Here is a 19,258-nt window from a genome sequence, read left to right as displayed (position 1 = left end):
TCATGTTCCTAGGGTCCTGGGATCGAGCCCTACTTCAGACTCCCTGCTCAGCTGAGAGTCTGCTTCTCCCTCTCATCCCTCTACCTCCACCATGTGTGTGCTCTCTCTCTCTCAAAAAATAAAATATTAAAAAATGTATATCCAGAATCCACTACTTGTCGCCATCTCTACTGCTCCCACCCTATTTCTTTCTTTTTTTTTTTAAGTTTTTCTTTTAATTCCATTTAGTCAGCTGTGCAGTGTTTTTTTTTTTTTTTTAAAGATTTTATTTATTTATTTGACAGAGATAGAGACAGCCAGCGAGAGAGGGAACACAAGCAGGGGGAGTGGGAGAGGAAGAAGCAGGCTCATAGCTGAAGAGCCTGATGTGGGGCTCGATCCCATAACGCCGAGATCACGCCCTGAGCCGAAGGCAGGCGCTTAACCGCTGTGCCACCCAGGCGCCCCAGCTGTGCAGTATTAATATTAGTTTCAGGTGTACAACATAGTGATTCATGCTTCCATATATTACCTGGTGCTCATCATGATAAGTATACTATTTAATCCCCATCACCTGTTTCACCAACATCCCCTCGGGTATCCATCAGTTTGTTCTCTATAATTAAGAGTCTGTCTGTTTCTTGGTTAGTCTCTCTTTTTTCCTCTTTGTTTTGTTTTTTGAATTTGACATATGAGTAGAATGAGACGGTATTTGTCTTTCTCTAACTTATCTTGCTTAGCCTTATTCTCTGTAGCTCTATCTGTGTTGTTGCAAATGGCAAGATTTGATTCTTTTTATGGCTGAATAATATTCCTCTGTGTGTGTATGTGTGTGTATGTATGTGTATGTATATATATCACATCATTTTTTTTTTAAACATCTTTTTTTTTTTTAAAGATTTATTTATTTATTTGACAGAGCAATAGCGAGAGAGGGAACACAAGCAGGGGGAGTGGGAAAGAAAGAAGCAGGCTCCCAGCGGAGCAGGGAGCCCGATGTGGGGCTTGATTCCAGAACCCTGGGATCACACCCTGAGCCGAAGGCAGACGCTTAACAACTGAGCCACCCAGGCACCCCTATATCAGATCTTCTTTATCCATTCTTCAGTTGTTGGACATTTGGGCTGCTTCCATATCTTAGCTATTGTAAATAATGCTGCTATAAACATAAATATGTGTGTATCTCTTTGAATTACTGTTTTTGTATTCTTTGGGTAAATACTCAGTAGTGTGATGATCGTAGGGTAGTTCTGTTTTTAACTTTCTGAGGAACCTCCATACAATTTTCCACAGTGGCTGCACCAGGTTGTATTCCTGCCAACAGTATATGAGTGTTCCTTTTTCTCCACGTCCTTACCAGCACCTGTTGTGATTTTAGCCATTCTGACAGGTGTGAAATGATTTGTCATTGTAGTATTGATTTGAATTTCCCTGATGGTAAGTGATGATGAACATCTTTTCATGTGTGTTGGCCATCTGGATGTCTTCTTTGGAGAAACGTCTGTTCATGTCTTTTGCCCATTTTTTAATTGGATTATTTGTTTTTTTGGGTGCTGAGTTACTGTAAGTTCTTTATATATTTTGGATATTAACCCTTTATCAGATATGTCCTTTGCAAATATTTTCTCCCATTACATAGGTTGACATTTAGTTTTGTTGATTGTTTCCTTTGCTATGCGGAAGCTTTTTATTTTGTAGTGCCAATAGTTTATTTTTGCTTTTGTATCCCTTGTCTCAGGAGACATAGCTAGAAAAAAGTTGCTACAGCCAGTGTCAAAGAGGTGCTGCCTTTGTTCTTTTCTAGGTTTTTGTATGATTTCAGGTCTCACATTTAGGTCTTTAATCCATTTTGAATTTATTTTTGTGTATGGTATAATAAAGTAGTCCAGATTCTTTCTTTTGCATGTTGCTGTCCAATTTTCCCCATACCATTTGTTGAAAGGACTGTCCTTTTCCCATTGCTTGTTCCTTCCCTGCTTTGTCGAAGATTAATTGACCATATAGGTGTGGGTTTATTTATGGGTTTTTTATTCTGTTCCATTAACTGTGTGTCCATTTTTGTGTCAGTACCATACTATTTTGATTACTATAGCTTTGGATATAACTTGAAGTCTTACCCTTTGTCAGTTTATTATCATCCCTTATTTCTTACCTGGTCTTCCAGCCATTGCCTTTGGGCCTTTTCTGTCTCATATTCCCCTTGGCAGCCATGGTGCTTGTAACTTAGATCATGTCATTCCTCCACTTAGGTGTTCCAGAGGTCCTCATGTCACAGAGACTAAAACCCCAAATCCCCGTATTGACAAAAACATGATTTTTCCTGTACTTTATCATCTGTCAGCCTTGACCTTGTTTGCTGCCTCCAAAGACTTGCTCAAATATACCCAGGTGTGTTCCCTCTCAGGATCATTGTATTTTTACCTCTACATGAAAATTCTTCCCTTGAATCTCTTCTGGTTCATTCTTACACCTTAAGTTTCTTATCATAGAAACCTCACCTTTTTGTAAAATAATCATGCCCCCCCCTTGTCATTCCCTATCCTCCTTACTCTGCTTCATTTTTTCTCACATCACTTCATCTTACATTATATGTTTACTTGTTATGTCATTTCTGTGTTTGTCAGTAGAATGTAAGCTTCATCAAAGGAGAACATTTATTTTTACTCCTCTATCCCCAGAGCATTGCCTGGCTTGGCACTCAAATATTAGTTGATCAAATGAATGAATGAATGCCAGGCACATCTTGACATATTTGGTGTTGCAGAAGTAGTCAAAATGCTGAAATTTACATTCAGATTGTGGAGATAGGCCGTTTTATAAATAACTGATATAAATGCTAAGTCATTAGGCAAGCAAGGTCATGGAAGAGTAAAAGGTTGAAGTTAAGAAGGCTTGCTGACATTTGCATCAGATTTTGAGGAGTACTTAAGAACATTGTATGAATTAATCATTATGGGCTAAGAGAGCTACAGCAGAAGAAAATTTTAATAGTAGCAGAGTCAAAGGGAATCATTCCTGGATAATGAGTTTGGGTAATGAGTACAGAATTCATGGGGAGGCATGGTAATAACGATAAGCTGATATTTGAGTATTTCTATGCCTGGCATTCATTGTTCTGGAGTTACAGCAGTAAATATTACTCCAGCAAAACATTTATTCCTTATAGGACTCTGTAAGGTATTTAGGCTAGTGAAGAAATTGAGGCACAGTAAGGATATAACTTCTCCAAAGTTACATTGCTAGTACGTGGTAAGGCTAGGCCTCAAAGCTTGGTCCTAGAACCTAGAATGACACCCACTGTACCAACTCCATAAATTGTAAAGCTTGGTGGGGCCTAGATTGTGGAGAGTAAAAAGGAGTGTAATAGGAACTTTCTAAAGAGGTGCGAAGAATGAATGTCAGTTGGTGGAAGACTAGATTATTAAAGTATGCTGCATCCATACTGTAATTGATAAAGAATGAGGAATATTCTCCATGTGCTTGGTTATTGAGTATGTAAGTAATACATTGTTGAGTTATAAACTCAAGTAGAGTATCTGGGGTATGTTTTCATTTTTATAAAAATCATCAAACCATGTATATATTTCTTTTAAGTGCACAGGAAGTGAACCTGGAAAGATAAATGGAATTTTCAGAGAGTGGGGATAGGGAGACGTTTTTGTTGCTTGTTTGTTTGTTTGTTTGTTTAGCTAGCATCTACTATAAATATGTAAAAACAAATTAAAATGCCCCAAAATGTAGTGGGAAACAAGACAGAATGCTTCAGGTAAGTGTCCATAAAAAAGAAGATGTATAGAAGAGGTAATGTCCTTATATATTTCTTCATAAAGTCTTGACAAATGGATGTGTGCTAAGATATTGCCAAAAGCCACAGATTGAAAATGTAGTGTCTAACTGTATTTTTTAAAAACTTTTTGTGTATACAACGCATTGGTTTTTAGTGTATTCACAAAGGTGTACAACCATCACCAGTATAATTCCAGCACATTTTCATTATCCCCCAAAGAAACCCCTTACCCATTAGCACTTACTGCCTATTCTCCCCTCCCCACCAAGTCCTAGCAAACACTAATCTTTCTGCCTCCATAAATTTGCTCATTCTGGAAATGTCCCGTAAATAGAATCATATAATATGTGATGTTTTTCCTCTGCCTTCTTTCACTTAGCATAGTGTTTTTAAGATTTATCCATGTTGGAGTGCCTGGCTAGTTCAGTCAGTAGAGCATGTGACTTTTTTTTGTAACGATTTTATTTTTATTTGAGAGAGAAAGAGCACGAATGGGGGTGAAGGACAGAGGGACAAGCAGACTCCTCACTGAGCTTGGAGCCTGACATGGGGCTCAGTCCCAGGACCCTGAGATCATGACCTGAGCTGAAATCAAAGAGACGCTTAGCTGACTGAGCCAGCCAGGTGCCCTGATCTTGGGTCGTGAGTTCAAGCACTATATTGAGTGTAGAGCTTACTTAAATTAAAAAAAAAAAAAAAAATACATATATATATATATATATATATATACATATATATATATATATATATATATAGTAGCATTTATGAGTGTTTGATTCCTTTTAATGGTTTAATATATTCCCTTATATGGTACATAATCTTTTATTTGTCCATCAGTTGATGGGACTTGGGTTTCTACTTTTTGGCTATTGTCAGTACTGCTCTCAGCATTCAGGGAAGGATTTTTTTGTTTTTTATGAACACGTGTTTTCAGTTCTTTTGGGTATATTGATAGGAATGTAATTGCAGGGTCTTATGGTAACTGTGTTTAACATCTTGAAGAATGTTAAAATTGTTTTCCAAAGTAGCTGCACCATTTTATATTTTCACCAGCAACTTTCTTACCTTTTTCATTATAGTTATCCTGGTTGTTGGATATGGTAGGTAGCTCATTGTGGCTTTGAGTTGCATTTTCAGGGGGCTAATGATGTTAGGTATTTTTTAATATGCATATTGGCGATTTGCATATCTTTTTTGGAGAAATGTCTGTTCACATCCTTTGCCCATTTGGTAATCTTTTTTTTTTTTTTTTTGATTTTTTATTATATTATGTTAGTCACCATACAGTACATCCCCGGTTTCCGATGTAAGGCTCGATGATTCATTAGTTGTGTATAACACCCAGTGCACCATGCAGTGCGTGCCCTCCTTACTACTCATCACCAGCCTATCCCATTCCCCCACCCCCCCTCCCCTCTGAGGCCCTCAGTTTGTTTCTCATAGTCCATAGTCTCTCATGTTTCATTCCCCCTTCTGATTACCCCCCTTTCTTTATCCCTTTCTTCCCCTACCGATCATCCTAGTTCTTATGTTCCATAGATGAGAGAAATCATATGATAGTTGTCTTTCTCTGCTTGACTTATTTCACTTAGCATCATCTCCTCCAGTGCCGTCCATGTTGTAGCAAATGTTGAGAACTCATTCTTTCTGATAGCTGAGTAGTATTCCATTGTATATATGGACCACAACTTCTTAATCCAGTCATCTGTTGAAGGGCATCTCGGCTCCTTCCACGATTTAGCTATTGTGGACATTGCTGCTATGAACATTGGGGTGCATATGGCCCTTCTCTTCACTACGTCTGTATCTTTGGGGTAAACACCCAGTAGTGCAATGGCTGGATCATAGGGTAGCTCAATTTTTAACTTTTTAAGGGACCTCCACACTGTTTTCCAGAGTGGCTGCACCAACTTGCATTCCCACCAACAATGTAGGAGGGATCCCCTTTCTCCACATCCTCTCCAACAATTGTTGTTTCTTGCCTTGTCTATTTTTGCCATTCTAACTGGCGTAAGGTGGTATCTCAGTGTGGTTTTGATTTGAATTTCCTTGATGGCTAATGATTTTGAACATTTTTTCATGTGTCTGTTAGCCATTTGTATGTCTTCATTGGAAAAGTGTCTGTTCATATCTTCTGCCCATTTTTTGATTTGTTTATTTGTTTCTCGTGTATTGAGTTTGAGAAGTTCTTTGTAGATCTTGGATATCAGTCCTTTATCTGTAGTGTCATTTGCAAATATATTCTCCCATTCCGTGGGCTGCCTCTTAGTTTTTCTGACTGTTTCCTTGGCTGTGCAGAAACTTAATCCTGATGAAGTCCCATAAATTCATTTTATCTTTTGTTTCTCTTGCCTTTGGGGATGTGTCATGAAAAAGGTTGCTTTGGCCGATGTCGTAGAGGTTGCTGCCTATGTTCTCCTCTAGAATTTTGATGGATTCCTGTCTCACATCGAGGTCTTTCATCCATTTGGAGTTTATTTTTGTGTATGGTGTGAGATAGTGGTCAAGTTTCATTCTTTAGCATGTAGCTGTCCAATTTTCCCAGCACCATTTATTGAAGAGACTGTCTTTTTCCCACCGGATGTTTTTTCCTGCTTTATCAAATATTAGTTGCCCAAAGAGCCGAGGGTCCATTTCTGGGCTCTCTATTCTGTTCCATTGGTCTATGTGTCTGTTTTTGTGCCAGTACCATGCTGTCTTTGTGATCACAGCTTTGTAGTACAGCTCGAAATCCGGCATTGTGATGCCCCCAGCTTTGTTTTTCCTTTTCAACAGTTCTTGGAGATTCCGGGCCTTTTCTGTTTCCATACAAATTTAAGGACTATTTGTTCCAGTTCTTTGAAAAATGTCCTCGGTATTTTGATCGGGATAGCATTGAAAGTGTAGATTGCCCTGGGTAGCATGGACATTTTAACTATGTTAATTCTTCCGATCCATGAGCATGGAATATCTTTTCATCTTTTTATGTCTTCCTCAATGTCTTTCAATAGTGATTTATAGTTTCTAGAATATAGGTCCTTTACGTCTCTGGTTAAGTTAATTCCAAGGTAACGTATGGTTTTTGGTGCTATTGTAAATGGGATGGATTCCCTAATTTCTCTTTCTTCGGTCTCGTTATTCATGTACAGAAATGCAACTGATTTCTGAGCATTGATTTTGTATCCCGCCACGTTACTGAATTGCTCTATAACTTCTAATAGTTTGGGAGTGGCTTCTTTTGGGTTTTCCATATAGAGTATCATGTCATCTGCGAAGAGAGACATTTTGACTTCTTCTTTGCCAATTTGAATACCTTTGATCCCTTTTTGTCGTCTGATTGCTGTTGCAAGGACTTCTAGTACTATGTTGAATAATAGTGGTGAGAGTGGGCATCCTTGTTGTGTTCCTGATCTTAAGGGAAAGGCTTCCAGCTTTTCCCCATTGAGAATAATATTTGCAGTAGGCTTTTCATAGATGGCTTTTATGATATTGAGAAATGTACCTTCTATTCCTACACTCTGAAGGGTTTTAATCAGGAAAGGATGCTGTATTTTGTCAAATGCTTTTTCGGCATCGATTGAGAGGATCATATGGTTCCTGAGTCTTTTCTTGTTGATATGATGTATCACGCTGATTGATTTGCGACTATTGAACCACGCTTGCATCCCAGGTATGAATCCCACTTGATCGTGATGGATAATCCTTTTAATGTACTGTTGGATTCTATTAGCAAGTATCTTGTTGAGGATTTTGGCGTCCATATTCATTAGGGAGATCGGTCTGTAATTCTCCTTTTTGAGGGGGTCTTTGCCTGATTTGGGGATCAAGGTAATATTGGCCTCATAGAATGAGTTTGGTAGCTTTCCTTCTGTTTCTATTTTTTGAAATAGCTTTAGGAGAACAGGTATTATTTCTCCTTTGAATGTTTGGTAGAATTCCCCAGGAAAACCGTCCGGGCCTGGAGTTTTGTTATTTGGAAGGTTGTTTATCACTGACTCAATTTCTTCATAATTAATTGGCCTGTTTAAGAAATCAATTTCTTCCTGTTTCAATCTTGGTAGTTTATAGGTTTCCAGGAAGGATTCCATCTCTTCCAGATTGCTTAGTTTATTGGCATATAGCTGTTGATAAAAATTTCTAATAATCCTTCCAATTTCAATGGTGTTTGTCGTGACCTCTCCTTTTTCATTCATAATTTTAATAATCTGGGTCCTTTCTCTTTTCTTTTGGATAAGTCTTGCCAGTGGTCTGTCAATTTTATTGATTCTCTCCAAGAACCAGCTTCTAGTCCTGTTGATCTGCTCTACTGTACTTCTGGTTTCTGCTTGATTGATTTCAGCTCTAATTTTGGTCAACTGCTTCCTCGTGCGTGGATTAGGCCTGTCCCTCTGTTGCTGTTCCAGCTTCTTGAGGTGAGAATATAAAAACTGCATTTTAGATTTTTCTATTCTTTTGAGTGAGGCTTGGATGGCTATGTATTTTCCCCTTAGGACTGCCTTTGCAGTATCCCATAGGTTTTGGACTGTTGTATTTTCATTCTCATTGGTCTCCATAAATTGTTTAATTTGATTTTTGATTTCCTGGTTTATTGAGTCATTCCTGAGCAGGATGGTTCTTAGTCTCCAAGTGTTTGAGTTTCTTCCAAATTTTTCCTTGTGGTTGAGTTCCAATTTCAGAGCGTTGTGGTCTGAGAATATACAGGGGATAATTTCAATCTTTTGGTATCGGTTGAGACCTGTTTTGTGTCCCAGAACATGGTCTATTCTTGAGAATGTTCCATGGGCATTAGAATAGAATGAGTATTCTTTGGTTCTGGGGTGTAGTGTTCTATATATATCTATGAGGTCCAACTCGTCGAGTATGGCATTCAAAGCCTTTGATTCTTTGCTTAGTTTTTGCCAGGGTGTTCTGTCTATTTCTGATAGTGGAGTGTTGAGGTCCCCTACTATTAATGTATTTTTATTTATATGTCTCTTTATTCTGGTTAAGAGTTGGCTTGTGTATCTTGCTGCTCCCCTGTTGGGGGCATATATATTTATAATTGTCATATCCACTTGTTGAATACTTCCCTTAAGAATAATATAGTGCCCTTCTGCATCTCTAACTATAGTCTGTAGTTTAAAATCCAATTTATCTGATATGAGAATTGCTACCCCAGCTTTCTTTTGAGGTCCATTTGCGTGAAAGATGGTACTCCATCCCCTTACTCTCAGTCTGAATGCATCTTTGGGTTCGAAATGAGTCTCTTGTAGACAGCAAATGGATGGGTCATTTCTTTTTATCCAATCTGCAACCCTGTGGCGTTTATGGGATGGTTCAAACCATTTACATTAAGACTGATTACTGAGAGATATGATTTTAATGTTGCCATGTTGCCAGTAAAGTCTTTGTTTGTATTGGCTGTGACTTTCTGTTTTGTATCACTCTTGGGGCCTTTTTACTTTTATAGAACCCCCCGTAATATCTCCTATAGGGCTGGTTTCGTGGTTATGAAATTGGTTAGTGACTGGCAATTCTGAAATGTCTTTATTTCTCCATCAATTCTGAATGACAGTCTTGCTGGATAAAGGATCCTTGGCTGCTTGTTTTTCTCTGAAATAGCTTTAAATATGCTCCCCCAACCCTTTCTCTCATTCCAGGTCTGTGTAGACAGGTCTGACGTAATTCTGATGCCTTTGCCTTGGTACGTGAGAAATTTCTTTGCCCTGGCCACTTTCAATACTGTATCCTTGGATCTAATATTTGCGATTTGCACTATGACGTGACGTGACGTAGGTTTGTCGTGGTTGAGCTTGGGAGGGGTCCTCTCTGCCTCTTGGACACGAATGTTTGTTTCCCTCGCTAGATTAGGGAAGTTTTCAGCTACAGTTTGTTCAGATATCTCTTCTAGACCTCTGTTTTTCTCCACCCACTCGGGGATGCTGATGATTCTAACATTGGATCGTTTCATTGAGTCAGTAATCTCCTGTAACCTACATTCGTGGGCTTGGATTTTTTTAAGAGCAGCTTCTATTTTCGTTTTTTCCTCTATTAACCCATCCTCCAAATCACTAACCCGTTCATCTGCTTCTGTGACCCTGGCCGTCAGAGCCTCTAGTTTTGCCTGCATTTGGCTCATAGAATTTTTAATTTCTGTCAGATTCACTCTCATTTCTGTCCTTAGGGATTCTATATTCTCAGTAACCTTTTCGTTAATAGTTTTTTCAATTCTACTCATCATTTTGACCATCGTTACTCTGAATTCCATTTCTGATACTTTGGTTACATCCATATCCATTATTTCTGAGGCAGAGGCCACAGACTCACTGTCTTTTCTTTGCTGGGAGGGACTTCTCCTTCTTGTCATTCTGATGAGGAGAGGTTGCGGGGTTGTCCAGAGCCCAAATTATTGACTGGGTCCCAGGCCGTGCCCCTTGTTTTATAGGGATCTTAGGGATGTGGGCTTCTTCTTTAAAGATTTTATTTATTTATTTATTTATGTGGCAGCCAACCAGCGAGAGAGGGAGCAGAAGCAGGGGAGTGGGAGAGGAAGAAGCAGGCTCCCAGCGGAGGAGCCCGATGAGGGACTCCTTTCCGGAACGCCGGGATCACGCCCTAAGCCGAAGACAGGCGCTCAATGACTGCGCCACCCAGGCGCCCGGGTTGTGGGCTTCTTGATTTCTCAGCCTGCCTTCTGTGTTCTGGGGGAGGGGCCTGCCGCGCCGATACTCAGGCAGCCCTGTTTGGGTAGAGTCTCCGTGTCCCCTGTGAGGGGGGATGGGGATGGGCACTCCCTGAGCCGGTATTTCCAGGCTTTTGTTCTCTGGCGGCTTTCCCTGGCTGTTTGCTGTGCCTCTTCTGAGAGTCAGAGCAGCAGCGGCCAAATTTCAGCCTCTGTCACAGAACAGAGGGATTGCGGCCTGTTCTCTACTAATGTTCTGGCCACTTTAACTCTGTTACTGTTGGTGCTGCTCAACCCTGCAGCGTCCCGGGATGTGCGCCCCACACCCGGCGTCCCAGCCCTCACTTCCAGGGCCTGCGCGTCTCTGTCCTTTGTGTTTCTAACGCCGCCAGCCGCCAGCCGCCCCGCGCGCGCTCCCGGATCTCCCGGTCTCAGTCTGGATCCAGTGAGCACACCGGGATTCCGGGGTTCCGCGAGATGCCTGGTGGCGCGCACCCGGCTCACGGTCTCAGTCTGCTGTTTTGCGGGTGCCGACCACGAGCCCGCCCGCTCCCCCGTGCAAGTGGCTACCGCTTCCCGGCGCCCGAACGCGGCGGCTCCCTCCCCCTTCCGTTTATCTTCCGATATCTGTGCACGGTTTCATGGCTCCCCGCTTCGTACCTCAATACTCAGCGCTGGAGATGTTCATTTGTAGAGATCCAGATGTATCTTCCTGCGTCTCAGGCTGGTTCCGTGGTTGTTTAGGCTGTTCTGGTACCTCTCCAGCTCGACTCAGGGGACCGGCTGAAAACGGTGTCTCCTACTCCTCCGCCATCTTAACTGGACCCATTTGGTAATCTTTTATTTCTTTATCAGTAACATCTGAAATTGTCTTCTTTTTATTTGTGTTCTTTTTTCTCTAGAGACATGTCTTTATTTAGTCTTTTCATAGAACAACATTTTACTTTACTTTTGTGGCACATTATTTATTTGTCCCTACCTATGTGAAGCAAATTGTATAGAATGAAAACAAGTTACAGTAATAGCTCTTTTTTTTTTTAAGATTTTATTTATTTATTGGTCAGAGAGAGAGACAGCCGAGAGAGGGAACACCAGCAGGGGGAGTGGGAGAGGGAGAAGCAGGCTCCCACCGAGCAGGGAGCCTGATGCAGGCTGAGCCGAAGGCAGACGCTTAATGACTGAGCCACCGAGGCGCACCTACAGTGACAGCTCTTAACACCAAGATGTTGAGTTATTTCTCTGTTTTAGAGAGATAAAGTAAAAAAATTAACTTAAAAGTGTTTATGTTTTGTAGTTCATATCTTTATGAGATGGGGTACTCAGGGTTCAATTATTTGCTTTTGGAAATTATACTTTTTTAATTATAATTATCTCTTGATTTTTGGCTACTTATAGTAATCCCATATCTGTTTGCAACTTTCAATGGGCAGTTAAATCTTTCTGGATGAAGGCACAATAAGAATGTTCCATTTAAATGACATACATATTTCCCTAGGGAATAAAGAGTGGGTGTAGTAAGTTTATTTAAGCAGTTATTGAGAACACTGTGTGCCAGGTTCATTGGTGTTTCATTTTCTCTTCCTGTGTAACAAATACTAGAAAATACAGAGATAAATCCTGAAGTGGCTTTGGCAAACCTCTCAGTCACGAGAGGTATTTTATCTGATGTTACCTATGAAAATTTCAGTAACAGCAGCACACAAGAATGAGGCATAAATAACCTTCAGATACATTACAGCTTGTTCTAAAATGCAAAGGTATGATAGTAAGCAAGGAAATGATTGTTTACCTAACTTCAAGTCTTTATTACTTGAATGTATCAGCCACGGCACTATTGGAAGATGAGTTTTAATGAATCCTATTTTTTGTTTTTTTTTTGGCTTTGTTTTGAGATAGAAAGAGGTTGAAAGAGAAACCTTTGCTGGTATCATCCACAGTAGATGTTCTTTTAATACCTCTCCCCCCACACATTCTGTGCTCACCCTCTCTTGTGTGTGCTCTCTCCCCCAGTCCTCCTCCCCCTTCCTCCTTGCCCCTCACTCCTTCCCCCTCAGTACCTTTTACTAACTCTTTTCCCCTGTCTTCCTGCTTTGTTTAGTTTGAAAAGAAATATATTGAGAGTCAGAATGAATGGAATAAGTTGTTTTTGTGTGTCTCCTGACCTGATGATAGTATTTTTATACTAAAAATTATTGCCCTCCTTTTTTCTCCCCAATAGTAATAAGCATATAAAGTTGTTGAGAGGGGCGCCTGGGTGGCTCAGTCGTTAAGCTTCTGCCTTCGGCTCAGGGTGTGATCCCGGCATTATGGGATCGAGCCCCACATCAGGCTCCTCTGCTGGGAGCCTCCTTCTTCCTCTCCTACTCCCCCTGCTTGTGTTTCCTCTCTCGCTGGCTGTCTCTCTCTCTGTCAAATAAATAAATAAAATCTTTGAAAAAAATAAAGTTGTTGAGATTTCCTTAGGATTTTCATCATGCTTAAATGGTAGACTCCCTACTGGGTACATGTCAAAATTAGTAACTCAGTAATTGAGTGACTAATTGTTAAGTATCTGCTGTGTACAGTCACTGTCTTACATTCTGGAAATGCAGTAGTGACGAAGACATAAATTCCTACTCTTATGACATATATTCTGGTAAAGGAGTCTGATAATAAATATATAGATACAGATGCCGTGATTTCAAATAGGAGCAGATGCTATGAAGAAAAGAAGGTCATGTCATAGTAAGTGACTGCAGGGTGAGGGATAGGCCTTCGAAGAGATACCTAAGTTGAGATACGAGTGGTATAAGGAGTCAGCCATACAAAGAAGGAGCAGTATCTCAGGCAGACGTAACAGCTAATATAGAGGCCTTTGAGTTGATTTTTGAGGAGTAGAAAAGAAAACCAGTGTGGATGGAGCTTGATTAAGAAGAGGATGGGATGATAAGAGTTCTGATGGTGCTAGGCAGGTACCTCGTCGTGGAGGGCCCTGTATGCCAGGGAAAAGAATGAATTTTATTCCAAATGCAATAGGGAGTCTGGTAGATTTTAAGTGAGAGAGGGCTGGCTAAGCAGTAACATTCTCTTACATGTCCCCAAGGCTGTTACCACATTCAGGGAGTCAAATATAGTATACTCTTACCTACTCTATGCTGTCTGTATTCAAGTTTCCTGATTGTCCTAAAACTGTGTTTTCTAGCGACTCCTTTGATCCAGTTCAGAATTACACCTTGACATTTTATTATTTCTTGAGTATCTTAATCTGCAACAATTCCTCAGCCCCTCTTTCACAGCATTTGCATTCTTAAATAGTACATGTTCCTTGTTTTATAGACTGTCCCTAATTTGGATTTAATTGATTGTTTCTTTATAATTCAATTCAGTTTATGCACTTCTGTCAAGAAAAATGTAATGTATCTATACAAATGTGATATATCTGTGGCACATCACATCAGAGGGTACTTGATGCTGCTTTGTCCATTACTGATAGTGTTGGTTTTAGATTACTTGGTTTAGGTGGTGTTTATCAGATTTCTCCACTATATTAGTTATCTTTTTTAAAATTAAAAAATTATCGAATGTTTTGTGTAAATATTCTTTCTCCCAGCAAATTTTCACCTAGTGGTGAAAATTAGTTACTATGATTGTTACAAAATGGTGATTTGCTATCATTCTACACTAAGTAGTTGGTTAGTTGGTATTCTGCAAAAAGAACTTTTTCCTGTCTATTTATACGTGGATTCATGGATTCTCTCATTCAGTGTGTTGTGTAGTTCATGACTATTTTTATTCCTTTGATAGTCACAGTGTCCCAAATCTGGCCAATGAGAACCCTGTCAAACTACATCCTATACCGGTCCCTATGTCCCACTCACTGTCTGAGAACTTTTTTAGTTTTTAGGTATAAGAGCTTCCACATTCATCTTGTACTTCCCTTGCCTTAGCCCTGAAATCAGCCTTTTTCTTTAAGAGCCTGATTCCTTTTAGTTAAAATGGTATTTAGCATTCAAGATCTGGGCATTAGATATGTTCATTGCTCCTGTAAATGTCATTGCTTCTAGACTTAGAGTTAAAAAATAGGTATGTTTAAATCATAAATTCATACTGACACTCTAATCCCAGTCTAATACCTAGGGTTCTTCTTTGCCTCCCCAGTTCCTTATTTCTGTCTCCCTTCTCTCCTAGTGGGAAACCTAACTACCAGCAATATATTCCATATTTGTTGAGACATGCTTAAATAGCTTCAGAATTGCTGTACCCATACCACTATCAACAACAAATCTAAGTAAAGTTCAGTATTTCTCCACAGTTCTCTTTAGACTGAGAGTAAATAAAATACTGAGCTTAAAATTTATTTGGATTAGTTCCTTTTTTTTGCATGTAATAATGGTATTTGTTTGATAATAAATACATTTTAATTTTTCTAGATATTGCCAGTTTCCTCTTCATTGGAAATGAAGTGGGTTTTTTTTTCCCCTTACAGCTTTTTTGAGGTACATTTGATGCACAGTGAAGTACATTTATGCAAAGTGTTTGATAAGTTTTGGCATGTATACACCTGTGATATCAACACCATAATCAAGGTTAATGATGGATATGTTCAGTGTAGTTTTTTTTAATTCCTCTTATTATGAGTGTATTTTTGTATGTGTAACAGCCATTTTTTTCTGTGAATTGAGTCTTATTTGTAGCATCTTCTGCCTTTTCAAGCAGGGCTATTCACTTTTTTCTTTATTTTTAAGAATTTTTAATGTATATTAGGGATATTAACTATATAATATCAGTAACTTACATAATAATGTAATGTCAGTAATGCATCTATGTAGTATCAGTAATCTCAGATCCACTTAGAACTACTTTGGTATAAGGTATGAATAATGAATCTAGTTTGTTTCCAAATGATTCTCCTGTTACGTCAACATTACTTTTTAAAAAATTCTGCTGGAACAACTGGATGTTCATATAGAAAAGAATGAAACTGGACCCCTACCTCACACCATGTAAAAAAATGAACTCCAAATTGGTCATAGACCTAAAATTAATAGCTAGAGCTATAGAAGTCTTAGAGGAAAACACAGGAGTAAATCTTTGTGGACCCAGCAATAGTTTTTTAGATATGACACCGAAAGCACTTGTGATAAAAGAAAAAATAAATTGGAATTCATCAAACATTAAAACTTTTGTGTTTCCAAGGATGCTGTCAAGAAAGTGAAAAGACTACCCATGAAAAGGGAGAAAATATTTACAAGTTTTCTTGAGTTCTCTGGAATGACTTAGTTTTTTCCCTACTCCGAAATTGGGTTTTAGCTTTCTGTAGTCTTTCTAATCAATGACAACTGTTCATCTGTTCCACTCCCTTCAGATTTCTCTCTTCCCCCTTTTTTGTTTCTTGTGAGTGAGTGTGATTTTGTGTCCTTATGTTATAGTCACTTTAGAGTGATTTTATGAGAAAGTGATTTTATGAGAAATTTAATGATTTCCTCTCTTTTGTTTGTTTGTTTTTTTTTTATATGCTTTGTAATTTTTTGTGAGTTCAACTTACCTTGTTTTAAACAGGTTTGTTGGGGCGCCTGGGTGGCATAGTTGTTAAGCGTCTGCCTTTGGCTCAGGGCATGATCCCAGCATTCTGGGATCGAGCCCCACATCAGGCTCCTCCGCTAGGAGCCTGCTTCTTCCTCTCCCACTCCCCCTGCTTGTGTTCCCTCTCTCCCTGGCTGTCTCTCTCTGTCAAATAAATAAAAATCTTAAAAAAATATAAAATAAACAGGTTTGTTTTCTTTCCTTCTTTCCTTATTCTTTCTAGTAAGGCAGTTTTGAAATTGCCCCAGCCTGAACTTCTGAAATCCTCAGCTCTGAGGAAAGTCTTACAGTAGGGTCTTTTGGAGAAATTCCTCCAGTCCTTAAGCCAGGATGTGGTGGTCTTATTGTTGGTTGCACAGATATTTCTAATTTTTTTTTTTTTTTAAGATTTTGTTTATTTGAAAGGGAGAGTGAGAGAGTGCAAGGGCAGGGGGACAGAAAGGCAGATTCCCTGCTGAGCAGGGAGCCTGACCTGACACTGGGATCATGACCTGAGCTGAAGGCAGACAATCAACCAACTGGGCCACCCAGGCGCCCCTGATATTTCTAATTCTTCCCGTTATTGCAGGCAAGCACTTTCTTTTCATTTGAAACTGGACTTGTGAATTGAGCTTTTTCAGCCTCTGTTCCTATCTAGAAGACACAGTACCCTGTTTTAAGTAGTGAGTCTGACTCTTGTTTACTCTCTCACTTGAGGTGTCTTCGGTTTCATTCCTCCCAGGGAGAGTTGGGTTTTTTACCTCAGTGCCTCTTTCCGCCTTCAGAGATTCCTGAGTTCCTCCTGCCTTGAGCCCCAGTTAATTAATGGGAGTTGTTTTTGGAAAAGCCTGAATTCTCTGCTTTATCTTTCTTTTAAGTACTGTATTCATTGTATTCATCTGCACAAGGTCAACTCTTCTTTTCCCTTTCTAGCCCTTCGTTTGTACATTTAAGAATCTTCTTTTTTTTTAAAAGATTTTGTTTATTTATTTGAGATAGTGAGAGCGAGAACATGAGCCGGGCCAGGAGACAGAGGGAGAGGGAGATGGCGCCCCAATGCGGGGCTCGGTCCTGGGATCGTGACCTGAGCTGAAGGCAGACACTGAACCGACCGAGCCACTCAGGAGCCCCTCGAATCGTCTTATTTTTAGTAATTGAAATATACTTTAAGTTACAAAAAGTCCAGTTCTAATCTTCTATCCAATTTAATGGTTTCCTTTCCCTCATTCTCATTTTGATAGGGATGGTGGTGGTCTGTTCTTTTTTTTTTTTTTTTTAAGATTTTATTAATTTATTTGAGAGAGAGAGAGGCAGCACAAGCAGGGAGGAGCAGCAGAGGGAGAGGGAGATGCAGACTCCGCATACAGCAGGGAGCCTGATGTGGGCCTCGATCCCAGGACCCTGAGATCATGACCTGAGCCGAAGGCAGATGCTTAACCAACTGACACTCAGGCACCCCGGTTTGTTCTTTTAATCTTTACTTTCTCCTCCTAACCCTTGTGGTGCTTACTTTTAGGGTTGAGGAAGAAGAAAGTTGAAAGGGGGCAGTTTTACTTGAATAATGCTGTTGTAATCTAGCATGGTGTCATGGCCTGTGTATAAGTGCTAGCTCTTTTGTACTACACTCATACATTTTTTTTCCCCAAAGGCCCCCGTAGAATCGATCACTTCCCCACATAGGCAGCATACTTCATATTTCACCTTTGGCAACACTCTTCTTTCCTTTATTCCTGGCTCAGCTCTTGCTCAAGAGTACACTTGTATTGTGTGGGTAATCTTACCTTAGTACCTTTTTCTCATGGGTGGAGTTCCATTGAATGGGCTTTAAGCAGGACTTCTGCTTGGCCCAGGGGAGCACATGCATTTTTTTTCCCCTCAACTTTTTATTTTTGGAAAACTTCATACCCACAGAAAAATTGAAAGAATGGTGGATGAATAGCCGTATGCCCTACCCCTAGATTTTCTACTTGTTAATATTTTACTTATTTGCTAACATTTATTTTCTTGGCTGAAGTAACTGAGGATCATAATGCAGACGTTATATTAGTACATCCCTAAATACCTCACCATGTATTTCCAAAAATCAGACATTCTTGTACATATTTATCACACTCAAAGTTAAACAATGATATGATACTATTATCTAATACATAGGTGATATTCACATTTTCCCAAATGTTTCAATAAAAGCTGTTTATAGCTGTTTTTCTTCCTGATCCAAGATCCAATCAAGATTCTTTTTTTTTTTTTTTAAGATTTTATTTATTTATTTATTTTAGGGACTGGGGAGCAGAAGGAGAGGGACAGACTCCACGATGAGTGTGGAGCCCAAAGCAGGGCTCAATCCCATGACCCTGATATCATGACCCAAGCTGAAACCAAGAGTTGGATGCTTAACTGACTGAGCCACCCAGTTGTACCTTGTCCAGCTGCTGGTCTTTTTTCTCCATGTTATTAAGGTTGGCTCTAGTCAACTCACTGAGTTTAGACGTCTCGATGCTAAAGGATGCATGGGAAATATATTTATATATGCTCCTAAACTTACACATTCATGTATCAGATAACGCCCTGTGCTCGCTGACATAAGCCTAGTAGTTTCTGATATTCAGCAACCCCCCACCACAAAGTGAGTTGCCATTCTTCCCTTTCACAGGTTCTTTCAGAAACCTCCATTTACTTGATATGATTTTGCAAGACCCTACTCTCCTGCAGAGAAGAGAGAAGTTAGAGTCCACCTGCGTCCTTTGAGTTTTCTGGCAGAATGTTTTTGTGGATTTGTCTTTTTATGGTTTTGATAATGTGGCGTTCTGAGATTCTTTTTTAGTAAGTTGTGCTCAGATCTTTGAATGTGAGATGTATTAATTCTCTAGGACAACCGTTACAACTGGGTAACAACCAGAAATTTTGTCTCTTTGGCTAGAAGTCCAAGAGATCAAGGTGTAGACAAGATTCCTTGCTTCTGAGAGCTATGAGAAAGAACTTGTTCCATCCTCTCACTAGTTTCTGGTGGTTTGCTGACAGTCTTTGGGTTGCAGAAGCATCACCCAGTCTCTGCATTCATCTTCATGTGGTGCTCTCCTTGTGTAGGTGTCTGTATCCACGTTTCCCCCTTTTGTAAGGATGTTAGTCGTATTCAGCTAAGTATTTACCCTACTCTCTGGTATGATCTCATCCCAACTTAACTAATTACATCTGCAGTCATCCTGTTTCCAAATAAGATCACATTCTGAGGTACTGGGTGTTAGGACTTTAACGTAAGAATTTGGGGGTGGGATACACATAATGTGGGTACTTTTTAATCTCTGTTCTTC

General features: G+C 39.7%; 1 protein-coding gene across 6 annotated transcripts in view; it reads left to right on the top strand.

Moving 5' to 3' along the window:
• Positions 1 to 19,258, top strand: part of EPB41L5 (erythrocyte membrane protein band 4.1 like 5) — a 142,806-nt gene that overhangs the window by 80,277 nt on the left and 43,271 nt on the right. The window lies entirely within an intron of this gene.

The sequence above is a fragment of the Ursus americanus genome, chromosome 1 (genome assembly GCF_024610735.1).
Source record: "Ursus americanus isolate L20-20 chromosome 1, mUrsAme1.1.p, whole genome shotgun sequence".
In the NCBI taxonomy this organism is placed as follows: domain Eukaryota; kingdom Metazoa; phylum Chordata; class Mammalia; order Carnivora; family Ursidae; genus Ursus; species Ursus americanus.
Note: the sequence above shows the minus strand (reverse complement) of the source record. Positions and strands in the feature narration are given on the sequence as shown.